Here is a 5,392-nt window from a genome sequence, read left to right as displayed (position 1 = left end):
TTCAGTGAGCTTCTGAAGAAGGTGCTTTTCGTTAAATGTCAGCCTGACTTGCGTGGATTCAAAGAGAGCGAGCAGAAAAACAAAGTCATTCCACAGTTAGATCAAGAGAGCTGAGGACCCCTGGTGACGAGACGTGATAATGACAGATGCATTTTCCTATGGGGAACTTCAGAACTGGATGGGAGTTGGGAAAGCTGGTGAAATCCTAGAGCTAGGAGGTCAGTCCAGCAAAGAGGTTGCCTCTGAACCCCGTCTGGATTTGTCCATTAATAAGGAGGCATGGAGTTGGGGCGATGTCTCAGTGGCAGAGCATATAACTCGCATGTGACATGTCTCAGGTTTGAGCCCTGGTACCACATACATCAGAGCTGAGCAGTGTTCTTCTCTCTCTCCCTCTCTCTCTCTCTCCCTATTTCAATAAATAAACATTTAAAAGAAAAGGAAGTTAGCACCTCTTGCTTTATAAAAGTGTTTGCAACAGAACAAGGAGGCATCACCTTCATTCCATATTTCAGAAGAAGTATCTGGGGTGCAGACACATGAAGAGCTGGTGGAGCTCCAGTCCAGACCTTCAGACTTGTGCTCAAATGCTCTTTTAGACACTCAGATATGATCCTTCCTGTTCAAAAACTCCCTATCTATTTATCCATCTACCTACCTACCTGTCTACAATATATTTAACAAATATATATGTTAAGGGGCATGTTTCTGCAGACATACAGGGACATCTGTGACCTACCGAGTTGTAAATGCCCAGGGAAAGTGAAGAGACACTAGCAAACTCAAAAGGAAAACGTGAATGAATGAAGGTGGTTTTTTGCCTTACTGTTGGCAAGCTTTCTGAAAGGCTTGGGGTCACACAAAAGAGAAAGCTTCCCTACCATCCCACCACTTCCTCTTGGAGAAGCAGTTTTCCAGTGAAGGAGGGATCCATAGCATATAGAATAATATTTGTCCCTGAAATACAAGAAATGCATAAAAGGGTTTGAGCAAAATGTTATTTTGCCCTTGAAGTGTGGGGTAATAAGACCCCTACAAAATTCAGTAGTTGTGACCTGTCTTCCAATTCAGTGATTTTCTCTTCAGTTATGTTTTTCCATCTGTTAAACACAGCCATCCACTAAATTCTCAATTTTTCTTATATTTTATGCTTTCAGTTCTAGAAGTTCCATTTGATTTTTTTTTCAAACTGATATCTCACAGTTTATGCTATTTGTTCCCTGGAGGTATTTTCAAGCTTATATGTAATGTTTCAAATACCACTCTAAAATGCTATGTTTCGATGATAAGGATGGTATATCACCGTTACTATCTTCTCTTTATTCTGACAACAGAAATCTTCAGACTTTGTTTTTGTTGCTTGTTCTTCTGATGGTTGTAACCCATGATGCATTTTCCTCTGTTTGTCACTTCAAGTCAAGTACAATGTTTCAGGCCCCTTAGATGACCACCTGATACACTGGAGGTTGCTTCTGGTGAGCCTGAAGGAGGGAGGTCTCACTGCTCACTTCAGACACAACAGATGCCGTCAAGGCAAGGTGACTTCAACACTGGGCTTACCTCCCTGTTCTTGCTTCCTTCAGGGTTACTGCCTCCTCCCTCCTTGTGTTCAGCTACTGAAATATTTACATGTAACGTGACATGGCGGTTTGATACAAGCACACATTGTCAAAGATGGCTTCAGGAAGGCTAGTTACCATCTCCAATCCCTCAAAGATTGTAATTACTTTTCCTTTGTGTGTGGTGGTAACTTTTAGATCTTGTCTCTTTACTCCGTGTACAACACATTCTTGTTAATTAGTCCCGACTCTGAATGTCAAGTCCCCAGGACTGAGCCATCTCAGCGCTGGAGGTTTGTACCCAGTGACCAGCATCTCCCCAGGATTGCCCCCCCTCCAGTCTCTGGCAATCGATGTTCTAATCTCTGGCTTTGAGTTCAGTGTATGTAGGTTTCCCACATAACTAAAATCATATGGAATCTGGCTTTCATGTTTTAAAGATCCTACTTATTGTTTTCTAGAATTAGTGCAATAACTTACCTTTTCTCTGCACCCTCACCAACAGTCTTAGCTCTCATCTTGCTGAGAACAGCCATTTCAGCAGGAGTGAGATGCTATGTGACACAGGTTTTGATCTGCATTTCTGTGAGGCTCTCCTGGAGCACCTCTCCTTGCACCTTGTGGCTATTCATGTGTCCTCTCTTGGGAAAAGATAAAAACTCTTCAGTCCCTTTGCCCACATTTCTGGTCTGCTTTTTCTGCTATAGATTTGTTTGAATTCTCTCTCTATTTTGCATATTAACCCATTATCAAATTTGTAGTTTGCAAGTGATTCTTCTTCCCATCATGCAGGTTATTTATTTGTTATTATTATTTGAAATATTTTATGTGTAGAAGCTCTTTTCATTTGATGTGGCTCCACCTGCTGCTTTTTGCTTCTTATAGTCGTTAGACTTCTTGTGTTACTGAAGTTCAGGGTTTGAAGTCTCTGGGAACCACCAGGTGATTGGAGGCTGTGGTTCAGACCTGAGTGTATGACTCTTCTGAAATTGGAGATGATGATCAGGTTTTCTGGCTTTGATTTAGACACCCATATGAAGGAAGAAATTATAGCTTCCCTTTTACACCCCCCAAAAAAATCAGTAACAAGAAGTTTTTTCCTCTGTTTTCTTGTAGTAGTTTCACAGCTTTTAGTTTTACATGTGTCTGAGCAATGTCAAGTTAATTGTTTGAGTGGTATGAGGTGGGGTTTAATTTTGCTTTATCTTTTGCATGTGGCTACTCAGTTTTCCCAATTACATTTGATGAAGACATTATCCTGTCTCCACTGAACACTCTTGATCTTTGCATGAAAGTTTGACTGGCTGTCTATGTGTGAGATTTTTTTTCCTGGATTCTCAATTCTGTTTCATTAGTCTGTATGTCTACCTCAATGCTAGTACCATTGTATTTTAATTACTGTAGTCTCACAATATAGTTTGACATCAGCAATTGTGATACCTCCATCTTTATATTCTTCTTTCTCAGTACTGTTTTTCTATTTGGAATTTGTTGTGGTTCCATACAGATTCTAGGAATATTTTCTGTGAAAACTATCTTCTGAATTTTGTTAGTGTTTATATCACTTTATAAAATATATCTCATCCAGTTTGATTGGTTGCCCTCATTGGCACAGTTAATCCCAGCTACCTAATTGTTATTACCAGAAACAGAGGGGCATGATTAATACCCTAAAATCTGTCCCCATTTGCCTAGCAGGAATCTTTAAGGTACCAATAAGTTAGTTATTATCCCATTTAAACCTTTTTAATGCTTACAGTTGACTTTAAAACCAGAATCAAATCTCTTAATTTGGACAACAAGGTCCCTAGCATTCCTCAGCCTCTTTTATCTGCATGAGAAATGCTTTGGGGTCAGGCTCCAACAGCTGTCTGGCCTCTTCCTTCTCTACCTCCTGTGTCATGGCTAATCTCCCCTCCACTCTAGCCACCTGGAGCACTTACTGTCATGTATCCACACAAAAGACCCAGAAACACCGAAGAGCCACATACCCCATCATTAACAGACATGCTAATAAATGTACAAGACAAAAGTCCAATAAGTACACATCAGAATGGCTCCCCCCCCCCCCGTTGCTTCTGGAGCTATTGTGTTGTGATCTACACATTTCAACCAGACCTTTCCCCTGGGGAGAATGGTAGTTGGGGAGGATCTTCTGGATTGAAAGGTCCCGATGTGAATTCAGCCTCATCTTCATCACCTTTTTGGTGATCTTAACCATTTCCAGAGTCTGAAGAAAAAAAGCTCTGAGCAACAGGGCTGGTTTTCTCCAACACAGGACGGATGGGCAGATTGCCTGTGGAATTTCACTCCACGTTGTTTACAATACCCCACAACTACATCAATCTACTACCACCTGCTGGCGGTTGCCAGAATCTTCAGTCAAATTGGAATTAGACTGGAAAAAAAAAAAGATCATTCTAGAAGATGACGGATCTGGAGAAGATTTTCCTTTGAGTCTCCAGTGCTATGTGACTGTGAACCAACCCCTTTTCCATCTCTCTCTCCTTATTACAATCCTGGCGCTTGGGAAATGACCTGGGAACAGCCTTGGGGGATTATTAAGTGAGAACTGTCTCTGTGAGAATGAGTGGGTGGACAGGGACAGTGGGGCAGAAGTAGGAGCAGCAGGGCAGGCTGGCTGACCCGCTGAGTATAGCATGATCACTGACCAAGGGACCTGACAGCCCTCTGTATTTCAGTGCTCACTTGGGAAGGGGGGCTTTGTCAGTGGCAGGTGTGTGTGTGTGTGTGTGTGTGTGTGTGTGTGCTGTGCTCACTGAAGACAGTGGACTATGAGACACGTTTCTAAAAGTTTGATTCAAAAACAGTTTAGAAAGCAAGAATCAAGGGTGAAACCCACAGCTGTGGGAATTTTTATAGGGAAGCTTTGCTGCACTTGTGTGAAATAGTTGTGTTATAGTCAGCCAGGAGTGAACCTGAAACGCACTGTCATGTTCCCCATTTCCCAACAGCGGTTGGGGGGGGGCGTATACGCTGGGTTTCTGGTCGTTCCTCTGGCCCTCGGGTTCTGAGACACCTCTTTCTGCACTTGTTTGGTCATGGATGTGATCCCAGTGGGATGGGGCATTGGGTAGGGGAACTTCCTTAAGCTCTCAGGTCTTTCTGTTCCACGGGATGCTGTTGGGGTCATGGAAAGAACGAGGACCTTCTCGCCAGAATGGCAGTTTCCCCTGGGAGAGGGGACGAAGCAGAACAGGGGAGTGGACCCTCGTCTTCTTTTCCCTTCACTGCAACTCGACCAGCACGGTGCCCTTGAGCTTTATATCTGGCTCCCCGACCTGGGGGGATGAAACTCCAGAAAGCTCCAGTACTGCGCGGCCCTACTTCCCAGGTGATGGATAGTCGCCCCTAGAATGGCCAGAGCTGTGTCACCCACCCACTGCCGACCCCCTCCCCAGCGCGCTGCAGCCACTGGGGCCAAAGGGTACCGGGTGGGAGACAGAGGCAGTAGGACACCCCCCGCCCCACAGGTGCCCGGCCGGCCTATCAGAAGACCTGGGTCGCCACCCCGCCGCGGTGCCCGCAGGAAGGGCCGAGTGCGGGCCCGCGGCGCGTCCGAGCAGCGCGCGTGGCCGCAGGCGCAGGAAGAGGCGGCGGACCCCGCGCCCCGCCCGCTCGCCCCCGCGCCGGCCCCGCCCCTGTCTGCGCGCGGGCCGGGAGGGGGCCGGGGGCGCGCGGCCGCGGGCGGGGCCGGAGCGCGCGCCTTTTTGTGCGGCCCCTGGCACCCGCGCGATTGGCTGGGCGGGCGCTGCCGTCGGAGTGGGCGGAGCCGGCCGCGCGCCGCTGGTGCCCAGTCGCAGCCAGGAGCG

This window comes from Erinaceus europaeus, chromosome X, assembly GCF_950295315.1.
Source record: "Erinaceus europaeus chromosome X, mEriEur2.1, whole genome shotgun sequence".
NCBI lineage: Eukaryota > Metazoa > Chordata > Mammalia > Eulipotyphla > Erinaceidae > Erinaceus > Erinaceus europaeus.
The sequence above is the reverse complement of the archived record's forward strand: the minus strand, read 5'-3'. Positions refer to the sequence as shown.